The following is a 12075-nucleotide window of genomic DNA, read 5'->3' as shown; positions in this document are numbered from 1 at the left end:
AAGAAGTTATTTAAACCGAAATCATGAGGTGTATTCGAATCAACTTAAGTGCATCTCGATTAATTCATTACATTTAATTTTTAAAAGTTTTGAGGACCCTTCTAGATAAGAGGATTTAATTTTCAAGTTTTCATGACCCTCTTGGATAGTGGGATTTGATTTTTAAAAGTTTTTAGGAACCTCCTAGATAATGTGATTTAATTTTTAAAAAAATTCTTAGAACCCTTTTGGATAATGGGACTCGACTAACACTCACAAATGTTCCTGGTACAAACTGGGGCTGAAAGTTTTCTTTATTTTGTCTTTTTCGTTGTGATTGCAGGCACCCAATTGGAGAACGAGGGTTAATATTTAAGAATTTATTTCAATTCAGAATGTCGGGCACCCACCTGGAGAATAAGGGGATTTATTTCAGCATGATTTCAATTCAGTAGCATGCGCCCACCTGGAGAACACGGGTATTCAATTCAGAGTTAATTTCGAGTTTTAGTTTTAGTAGCAGGCACCCATCTGGAGAATGAGGGAACGACTTCAAGTTTCAAGTCACTAGCAAGCGCCCACCTAGAAAATGAGGGTATTTATTTCAAAGTTTATTTCAAGTTTCAAGTCAGTAGCAGACGTCCACCTGGAGAACGAGGGTATCCATTTCAGAGTTAATTTCAAGTTTTAGTTTTAGTAGCACGCACCCACCTGGAGAACGAGGGTATTCATTCTAGAGTTGATTTCAAGTTTCAGCATTAGTAGCAGGCACCCACATGGAGAACGAGGATATTCATTTCAGAGTTTATTTCAGTTTCAAGTTAGTAGCAGGCGCCCACCTAGAGAACGAGAGTAGTCATTTTAGAGTTTCAAGTTTCAATTTAGTAGCAGGCGCCCACTTAGAGAACGAGGGTGTTATTTAAGAAGTCAACTTCAAGTTCACGTCAACGCAGCAGACGACCCACCTAAAAAATGAGGGATTACGAGTTCAAGTTTATTTCAAGTTCGAGCGGCAAGAGCCCGCCTGAAGAACAAGGTCAAATTTTCAATTTTCAGGTTCAAGTCAGAAACACCAGTAGCCCGCCTGAAGAATAAGGTCAATTTTTTAATTTTCAATTCAAGTTGGAAGTAATAGAAGCTCGCCTTAAGAATGCGATTCAACAGTTCGAGATGCACAACAAGGCCGAGAGAAGATTAGATAGGATTTTGTTTTTTTTCTTGTATTTTTTATCTTATTTGATTTTATTTTTGATGTACTAACAGGAACTGCGGACCGGAACCTCAACAACACCTCACTCGACTCTCTACCTTGATATCCTTCTATATTCTTCCTACTTCTGAACTACACGTGACCTGATTCCTTTATTGCCAAGGATATGTAGGCAGCTCAGATACCAGTGCTCAGTCACAATCTTGTTATCCATCTTATTTTCTCTTGAATAGGTGTCGGGTCAGAAATCAATTACGTTGCTTACTTAAATCTTTGCTCAAAAATACTAACTAAAGAGGGGCAATTGTAAGCATGTAATTTTTGACCCACACATCTTTTAAAAATTAGTATTGTTAAAAAAATATATTTACTTGAGTTACTTTAATAGGATGTGGTCTACTTTTATTTTAATTGTTAGAACATAAAAATAGAAAAAGTAAAAAGTAAATAAGGAAAGTAGTTTTCATTTAATATCTTAGTGTAATATAGGGTAGGATTGGTTAATATTTAACATTAATACATTTATTGTAGTAGTATTCATTTTGTTATTGTTATTATAGTTATTTTTAATGCTATTTTGGAAATAGGGGAATGAATTGGGCTAAGGAATTTTCAGATCTTTATGAATTATGGGACTTTTTCATATATATACAAGATTTTAAACTTATTTACCCGGTTTTGTCTGAGTTTTCATATTTACAGGAAGTAACAAAAGTTTTTTTACAAAATATATACAAATCCGGTCAAAATCTATAATTTATCTACAAAATAAATACACATTTTTTTGTATAGAATCCGGTCAAAATTTACATACAATTTATATACAACTTATATACAACTATGTAAGTTGTAGATATTTTGTATACCATTTCTACATTCGATATACAAAATATATACAATTTGTTCATGTCTTCTTTTTCGAGTTTCAATATGAAATTTCAACCAAAACCACCTCGAATCTTCACCAAATTATCTCAAATTTGAGATATAAACTCAAACGGATATTTTCAATAACACCATATCCAAACAAAAAATAATTTCATAAAATTCCATTTTTGAATCCAAAGCTTTGAAACTTTTGTTGTCAATGGAGTTTTTAATGGATTAACATAGTTTCCAATTCAACCTACTCGCTTCTAATTAATACTATTTTATTTATTGATTCCAAAAAGCTAAAAGAATGATAACTAAAATGATTCTCTTCATCAGAGCTAATTTCTTTCTTATTTACTTCCTCGTTTTCATAGGGTCTGAAGCAAGAACTTTGCTAGGTACTAATCTTCTCTCTTTTTTCCCTTAATATTAGTATCATTTCTTCAGTTAATGCATATGAAGATATTAATATAAGAATACTGATAGAGAATGAGAGAGAGAGAGAGAGAGAGAGAGAGAGAGAGAGAGAGAGAGAGAGAGAGAGAGAGAGAGAGAGAGAGAGAGAGAAATCTAAGAGAGAGAGAGAGAGCGGAGAGGGAATTCTCTATTCAATTCCTAATATATTGAGATACTCATTAATACTAATTTGTATATAATTGATAAATTATATATCAACTTGTAATTAAGTTAAAACCTAAACAGTGATGGTAAATAAGTCTCTAATGTAGTACATATACGTAAAAAAAGAGGAATTTTCAGAAATGACTATTGTTTAGTGCCTATTAATTTTCTATAGCTACTATATACATAATTACTTTCCGTAGCTACCTTCCAGTTGATATGGTAATGTATTCGACGTATTCGAGCTACTGTATTTATGAATACAGTAGCAAAAATCGGCTAAAAAACAGGGCATCCAGCTGTCAGCCGTTGTATTCACATGTATTCATACCATGTATTCATGAATACAACGTAATAATAGGTCTTTTCAGTTGTTTAATAATAGAAAGCTACTAATTTAACAGGATACACTCCTAATATAACTCACCTAAATCAATTATAACACACAACATTATCAATCTAATTAATGAGAAGAGTTATGAGACGCCAAACACAAAACAATAGATCATTCTTCAGAGTTTTAGTCCCTCTTTTTTTTCTGATACAATTCAAGATTTTTTTTTCTGACATTGTTCGATGTATTCAATTTTATTTTTCTATTCACAATATTTTATTTATTCCTAATGCTTGGTATTACTGCTTTATTGGGTATATTTTATTGGTTGTATTCATTGATTTTCTATTTGTATTGAGAGTATTTTATTGTATTCCATTGTATTGTTGTTTTAAATACAGATGGATACAGTTAGGTTGAAAATACATATGAATACAATTAGATTGAATGCATAACTAATTGATGAATAACATCAAAATAATAGAATTAACAACGCATTTAAAAATATTATTGTATGAACTCAAATACATATAAATACATCTAAATACAACAGTCAAAAAGTCACTGTACAAAATAAAAATTAGTGTATGCCTTATCGAATACATATAAATACATTTAAATACAAGAAGAGAAAACCACTGTATAAATATGTGCCTTATCAAATACATCTAAATACAAGAAGAGAAAACCACTGTACAAACTAAAAATCCCAAACCTAATCCTAATCTCATTGGCCGCTGCCACCGTCTCCTCTGTTCTTTCCTCTCCCATGTCAACATTCAAAATCAATTCAGCAAAATCACTGTACACTGATAAAATCTCCTCTGTCAATACACTTGATAAAATCAAGTTGAGTTATTTGACTTTTATGGATGATGGCGGAAAGGATCCAGACAGTAATATCGGATGAGAAACAACGTTTGAAGGGGAAATCAAGGTGGAGTTTTGATATATTGCTGCTGTTACAGTACACGTTTATAAGGAATTTGTCAACAAATTTTCGCCATCACCCATCCGCAAAATCTACTCTAGGGTTTGAGAACAATCTAGAGAGAGAACCTTCAAACAAATGAGAGAATCGTGGTTCAACAATGGGGAGGACAATGGAGAGAATAAACTGAAAGAATGAGAGAGAAAAATATTAGACAGCGTATTTAATCGCTTAACTGTAGGAACTGACCATAAATACATATTTTGCTATAAAAATTAAAAGGTAGTTATAGAAAATAATATTTTAAAAGAATTTTTATTTATAATAAATAGGGTGTAAAGCTTTGCTATAGGAGGTAAAATTTCCTAAAAAAACTCATTAAAGAACCTCCTAAACTTGGCCGAATTTTGGATTTACGAGCCCAAGTCCATTATTCGAGCCCAACAATACTTTTTGATCCACCAGCCCCTCGACCCGTCTGACCCTTTGACCCGCCCCGTTTTGTTTTTTAACTTTCAATCTTGGCCATATGTTTTTCTCTAATCTAAGGGCCATAATTAATTTTCCCATAACATAAAATTCTAATTTAACACTCCTAAACCCTAATCCCCTCCGCACACACCTAATTATCCCAGCCGCACACACCCGCCCCTCCGCTTCTGCGGCCGCCGTAGCTCGCCGAAAATACACTTTTTCGGCCACGCGTTTTGGTCCCCCCTACTCCTCTCCCTTCCCTCAACGTGGCCTAACTAACTCTGAAACCGAATATTCCCCATTCTCTCCTCACTCGATCTCACGTGCTATATCTCTCTCTAACAAATGAAGGATTGATGGAGGTCGTGGGATTAATGGATATTTAATCCTCTTCGTTCATCTGTCCCGAATTAGTTGATTTGAGAGAGGTTTTTGATTTTCTTTTAAAAAATAATTTCGGATTTTTTGGAGCAGAGGGAGAAGATTCGAGAAGGCCATATATATTTGAGGATTTGGAGACAGAAATTGGAGAGATTTTCGGATAGAAAGAAAGTGAGGAAAAAGCAAGGTTTAAGTAAAACTTTTCTTCTCTATTTTTGAGTCTTCTTCTTTGAGTTTTCTTGTTTCTTTGAGACCATAGAAGAAAATGCATACAAAAAAGATCTGATTTCTCGGGCTAATTAGTTTGTGTTCAAATTTTAGAAAGAAGAAAAAAAACGCACCTCTGGTTCTTGCTTCTGATTTCGGATTTGGATCCAAAAATATGGAGTTCGAGGTGTCGTTCGTGATCCCGTTTGAGTTTGATTACTGTCTCGAGTTCCGGTGATAGCGGTCCTTCGATTCTATCCGTGTAATTGCTGGAATTTTCGTTAATTAAAACTATTTCAGGTTCACCTTTTTTCCCTTTCTCTGTTATTTGCGACGTTACTTTCATATGTTGTGATTGAAATATGGTGCTGCCCTATTCTCTTGGTTACTGTGATTGTAGTCTCGATTTATGCTTAAGGATAGAGCAATTGGAAATTGGAGTGTTTAGGTTATAGCTTCATTTCTTGGTGATCGTCTTAGCTTCGGTTTATCGATGCTTTGATTTATCTGCCTTTGCTAGTTTCTATTCGATGCTTGCGCCAATTCGTATCCCTGTCTCATGTTGAAATGCATTTTTAAGTTCCATATTCTCGGAGCTGTACATCTGTTGCATTTGTGAGCAGCCCCTTTGAGTATTTTGCATGTTTCCCCGAGATTACGCATGAGGTGAAATGATCAGGCTGATTTGTCAAAAAGCCTATGTCAATTGTTCTTAAAATCACTTTAGGCACTTACTCTTGGTGTTGAAAGTTAATAACAATGTCTTCCAGTGATCCATGTAGTGTGTGATTCATTGTTCTATCAAGTTTTCTTCAATTTTATAATTTGAAACGAATCTGCACCTTCTCATATTTGTTGAACTAGAACTTCTCCGTTGTTTCCATGACTACCCAGAATAGTTCAGTTTACTTGGACTTGTGAATTGTTTTCCCACATAGTCAGTTTGATTGTGAGTTTAGTAAATCGAATAAGGTGCGTTTTGGAGAAGGGTGCGGCATTAATTAACTGGTATTGGACTGCTGATCGCGCTTGATCTCTTGTGTTGCAAACCATCAAAAGTTTTCTTGTGCATATTTGATACTTCAAAATGTGAAAAGTTTGGATTAGTTTACTCTATCATGGTATAGATTTGGCTGTTAGAGATGAATTTGTTCATGTCTCTTCGCTGCATTTTCCAGAAACCATGCAATTGTTTTGACAAATTCATTGTAGAATTGATTATGTGTTGATTGTCTTTGTTCTGGTGAATTGACATGCGAAGAGTATGAGTTTTGGAATTAGAGGCTGTAATCTTGCTTGATATAACTGGGTATGTAAGAGAAAGTTAATTTGAATTGGATGAGTTGATGCAATGTTTTAAAAGGCGTGGGCGTAAGGCGGGGGTTTTACATATGCCTCAGCGGGGCGTAAGTCCCGAGGCGCAGGGCGTAAATTTAATTTTTAATATTTTATAAAATAATATAATGATAATTAATATTTATAAACAAGTAAAATTGCATAAAAATTGAAGAAAACTTTATTTATGTGTCCTTCATCCCCACAAAAAAACTAATCAAACAATCTATTGTACGTTACTTACAGGCACAAGTAATTTGAATCTAAAAGAATAAAGTTTTCTATATGGAGGAACAAAAAGGATGATTAACCTGCAATTTAAACTTTGAATTTGCTGCTATGAAGAAAACTATAGTTCTCTTTGTATTTGTAAAAAAATTTAAAGATTCGTTGCTCTTGAGAGATATTAGCAGACTAGCGGAAAAGATAAAAAATTGAAAAAATCATGAATTAGAGCTTAAATCAATAAAAAAAGTCTTTACTTTTAAATTTAATACTTTTGAGTTTCTTTTTAAACCTTTTGAATAATTACCAAACCGACTTTTGAGAATTTGGGTATTATATGAAGGACTAATTCAACAAATTTTGTTTTAATTTGAAAAAGTCTCTAGGGCTTACTCCTTACTAAAAAAACACTTCCCGAACGCCCGGGCGTACGCCCCAAATTGCGGGGCGTACGCCTCTTGAGACTTTCGCCTCACACCATCGCCCCAAAGCGTTTTTGATACTCCTCCCCTCGGGGCTCACCCCATAAACGCTGCGGGGCGTACGCCTCTTGAGACTTTCGCCTCACACCATCGCCCCAAAGCGTTTTTGATACTCCTCGCCTCGGGGCTCACCCCATAAACGCCTTTTAAAACATAGAGTTGATGTGGCAAAGTACAGTAATTACTTTGTGAAAGTTAAAAGCTGATTCTTAATTTAAGTCTTTCTTGTGTTTTTTTTCTTCCGAATTGGTATATTTTCTTCTCTTCTACTTGTTTTCTGTGTGGAGTACTATCTTTGTGTACACAAATAATTTGAATGAGTGTTGGGCCGTGGGATTTGGGTTTAAAATAAAGCTAAATGAATATGAGCATGATAATTTTATTTTGGCTTTACTTTATTGTTTGATTGCTAGTGGCATGTTTAGGCCGTCAACACTCGGGTAAGCAAGTTTTAGGATTTTCTACTTTATTTGAGGTTAAAGGTCGTCCTCTTATTTGTTATGGTTTTGTTAGGGGAATGCCCAAGAGAGTTTATAAATATTTAGTATAGGTTAGTTTAGGATTTTTGACTTTGAACCTTTTTAGTGTTTATCTTTATTTTGTGTGTGTTTTGCCTCAATTTGAGTATCCTCAAAAGCCATCTAGATCATATACGTAATCGTGACTTTCACGGGACTTGAGAAATGCCTAATATCTTTTCTCCGATTCAAATGAACCCTTACTTGGATTTCTGGTGCATATTATGCTTTATAGTTAAAAGATATTTTTAGGAGAAAATTATTTTTTAAACGGTGACTTGGCACACTGAGATTCATGTCAAGTAACAACTCTGAAAGATCCCTATTAAACAATAACTTTTGTCACTTTTCAAATTGAAACCCTTTCGAGCTTTACTAATCAACTTTTATCTTTTTAAAGAGGGTTAAGACATAAAAAGGGTATGACAAGTATAATATATGGTACAAAATATGTGACAACTTATTAGACTAAACCACAATGCAACAGTGGCCTTACTCCTAGTCTCCAATAAACAGTCTCCTCGGTGATTGACAAGTGACTTTTTGCCATAATTTTGCTCTTCCTCTCTACCAATTAGGTAGAGTTGATGCTATTATTACTCTATCTATCTATTAAATTGTTCATTGAAGTCTACCAAAATGCTATTTTTCTGCTCTTTTGAGATTTGTCTACCAGGTCGATAGAATTGAGGCTATATTTTGTCTACATGTCTATTAAGTTATTCATCGATATCTACCGGATTGTCATATCTTTTCTGGGCTGTTTTAATAAAGTGTTTTTCGAATTTGCAACTTCAATTTCGATTAAACCACCCTAAATCTGCTTCAAATGATCTCAAATTTGAAACAAAGCTTACAAATACCAACACAAACAATCCTCAATCACCAATTTAGTCGAACAACACCAATTCAAAAAGATTCACTTTGTCTTCTTTAACACTTGCTAAGGTCCAATAATAGAGTTTTGAGATTTTTACGTTAAATCACCAAAATCTATGTCTGAACAAAAAGTTTAAGCACAAATTATTAACATTCAAATGATTTTAAAAAAAAGTTGATCATTAACTTTTATTTTTCACCATCAAGCAAGAATTTGAGGCTTTAATAATTAAAGAACTATGGTGGAGACATTTTGCTAAGACCAACAAAGATGAGGACACTCCGCCAAGACCATCCTCTTTTGGGAGTCACACCATGCTAATTTTTAGTGTCAAATATGTCATGACCTAATTTTCCTTATAGGCCGTGATGATGCCCAACGTCGCCGTTAGGCAAGCTAACAGTGAACTAGTCATGTATTATTTTTTTAACAGTTCCAAAATAGTTGATTTTTATTTATTAAGAAAATAATTAGTGAAAAATTATAGTAAAGTAAAGCATAAACTAATGAGAGAGTAAATACAGTGAACTAAATACTCCAAAACCATAAAGTGTCAACTAGAATACTCCCAAAATCCGGTGTCACAAGTGTATGATCAACTAGTAAAATATACAAAATCTCCTATACTACTGTCTAAAATAAGATAGACAGAAATAAATACAAAAGAGAGACTGCGGTGCTGCAAAACGGACGCAGAGAGCAGCTCACCACTATGCCTCGGGGTAACGGGGGTATGCGCCTAAATGACTGCCAGATGCACCTGCCTATGATCCTACACGATTAGTTCAAAAGTGTAGCGTGAGTACATAAACATGTACCAAGTAAGTATCTAGTCTAACCTCGGAGAAGTAGTGACGAGGGGTCGACATTGACACTTATTATGGGCCAATAAATAAAGTACAGAAATTCTAAATAGGCATGGAATACATCAATAATAATAACACAATAACAAACAGTAAATAAGTGATTCCTCAACGAAAATCAATTTAAAATCTTCAAGTAGCACATACTAACTTCAACCAATACAAGCCATCAAGTAAACTATAATTTCTCAATTCATGAAGGTAATATCAAGTGTAATCGGACTCCGAGCATTATCACGCACGATTTATGACGAGGTCGTACGACCCGATCCAGAATAATGTGTACATTGCCGAGGGTCGACCAACGCGAACCATATATGCATCTATTATACTGTTGAGGCGTTCGACCCGCTCCACAAGAAGAGAGAATACTGTACGAGCTCCGATTTAATGGATATTACAAGACTAATATACAAGAAGGCACAATTTCTACTAACGGTCAACCAACCCGCCAAAACTCAAAGTAAATGAAACTTGGTCTTTACAAATCCTTTATCAAGTTTCAATATAATTTAAGCACTTAAATTAACAAGTAGAGTGCAAACACTACAAGTATTTTATGATAGGGTCCTAAAACTACCCGGACATAAGCATGATTTGTAGCTACGTATGGACTCTCGTCACTCCGTGCATACGTAGTACCCACAATTAGAAGCAAATAGTAATTTAAAATACCTATGGGGTGAATTCGCTCTTACAAGGTTAGGCAAGAGACTTACCTCGTCCCAAAACTCACTTTTCGGTCCACAAATTCACTCTAAAGCCTCAAGTTGGTGCCGAACAATATGAAACTAACCAAATATTATATAAATTAATTAATATATACTCAAAAGTTCATAATTTAGCTATTAGAGTAATTGTCCAACCCAAATTGGAAGATTCCTAAAATTCGCCCCCGAGTCCACGTGCCCGAATTCTAGAAATATTTGAAGATAATTGTTACTCATGACCTCCCGAACTCAAATATATGATTTATTCCAATTTTTACCACCAAAACCATGATCAAATCCCAATTTTTATTTTTTTTAACCTAAACCCTAATTTCTTCACAAAATCCCATTAATTTCATAATTTTTCATGTTAAATCTACCTGTGATTCGCGTATTTAGCTTAAGAATTGATAGGGATCACTTACCTTTTGATGTTGATGAAATTCCCCCACAAAATGCTCTCAAAAGCGCGTAAGACCAAGTGGGAAATGAGGGAAATAAGGCTAAGTCCCGTAATAAAAAGCCCTTGCACCAGTCGCAGTTGCGACATCTTATTCGCAAATGCGATGGTCACAAATGTGACAAAAGCATCGCAAAAGCGAAGAACGATCATCTCTGCTAGGGTCGCAATTGCGACCAAAAACTTCCCAATTGCGAAGACACGCAGATCGCAAAAGCGACAGAAACGTTCGCAAAGGCGAACCCCTCAGTGTTTTACCAAGCTCGCAAATGCGAACAAAACCTCGCATTTGCGAGACCTGTAGCACCAACCCAGAAAACCAGAAAAACTGAAGTTCTTTCACCACTCCAAACGTGCTCGAAACTCACCCGAGCCCCCGGGACTCCACACCAAATATCCACACAAGTCTAAAAATATCATACGAGCTCGCTCGCGCGATAAAAACACTGAAATAACATCTAGAATCACGAATCGGACGCCAAAATACATGAATTAAATCATGAAAGTCAAGATTTTCTAGAAACACTTCCGCACGTCTAATTCGTACCATATCAATTCAGAATGATGCCAAATTTTGCATACAAGTCATAAATCACCATACAGAACTATTCCCAGACTCGTAATCCCAAACGGACCTTGATAACGCCAAAACCTACTCCAAACCAAACTTAAAGAACGTGAAGACCTTCAATGTGCCAACTTTCAACATTAAGCACTGAAATGCTCCCGAGTCGTCCGAAACCCGATTTGAACACCTGCCCAAGTTCAAAATTATCATACGAGCCTATTGGGACCATCAAATCCCGGTTCCTAAGTCATTTATTCAAAACGTTGATTAAGTTAAACTTGGTCATTATGGGCCATTATTAAGGAACTAAGTGTTCCGATTTCAATCCAAACCCTTCCAAACCCGAACCAACCATCCCCGCAAGTTATTAAGCAGTAAAGGCACATATGAGGAGTCTTAATTAAGGGAACGAGGATCTAAAAAGCAAAACGACCGGTCGGGTCGTTATATTCTCCACATCTTAAATAATCGTTCGTCCTCGAACGGGTCTAGAATCATACCTGGAGTGCCGAATAGGTGTGGATATCTGCTCCGCATGTCCTCCTCGGTCTCCCAAGTCGCCTCCTCGACTGGTTGACCCCTATAATGAACCTTTACCGCAGAAATCTTCTTAGACCTTAACTGGCGAACCTGCCTATCAACAATGACAACTAGCTCCTCCTCATAACCCAGAATCTCATCTAGCTGAATCGTGTTGTAGTCTAACACATGCGACCTGTCGGCATGATACTTTCATAGCATAGACACGTGAAAAACCGGATGAACTCCCGATAGATTGGGAGGCAAAGCAAGCTCATAAGCAACCTCCCCAACTCGCCTCAACACATCAAATGGACCTATAAACCTTGGGCTCAACTTGCCCTTCTTCCCGAACCTTATGACTCCATTCATCGGCGAAACCTTCAAGAGAACCTTCTCACCTACCATAAATGGTAAATCACGCGCCTTCTGATCCGCGTAACTCTTATATCTAGACTGTGCTGTGCGAAGTCTCTCCTGAATTAACTTCACCTTCACCACGACA

The 12075-nt window shown here is 35.7% G+C and overlaps 1 long non-coding RNA gene across 1 annotated transcript; it reads left to right on the top strand.

Moving 5' to 3' along the window:
- The first annotated feature begins 4555 nt into the window (after window positions 1-4555).
- On the top strand, window positions 4556-9431 carry LOC107823714 (uncharacterized). Its single transcript, XR_001656696.2, has 2 exons — window positions 4556-4990; window positions 5125-9431. It is a non-coding gene; the product is annotated as an uncharacterized LOC107823714 (long non-coding RNA).
- The last annotated feature ends 2644 nt before the right edge of the window (window positions 9432-12075 follow it).

The sequence above is a fragment of the Nicotiana tabacum genome, chromosome 9 (assembly GCF_000715075.1).
Source record: "Nicotiana tabacum cultivar K326 chromosome 9, ASM71507v2, whole genome shotgun sequence".
NCBI classification, from domain to species: domain Eukaryota; kingdom Viridiplantae; phylum Streptophyta; class Magnoliopsida; order Solanales; family Solanaceae; genus Nicotiana; species Nicotiana tabacum.
This window is presented reverse-complemented; position numbering and strand designations above follow the sequence as displayed.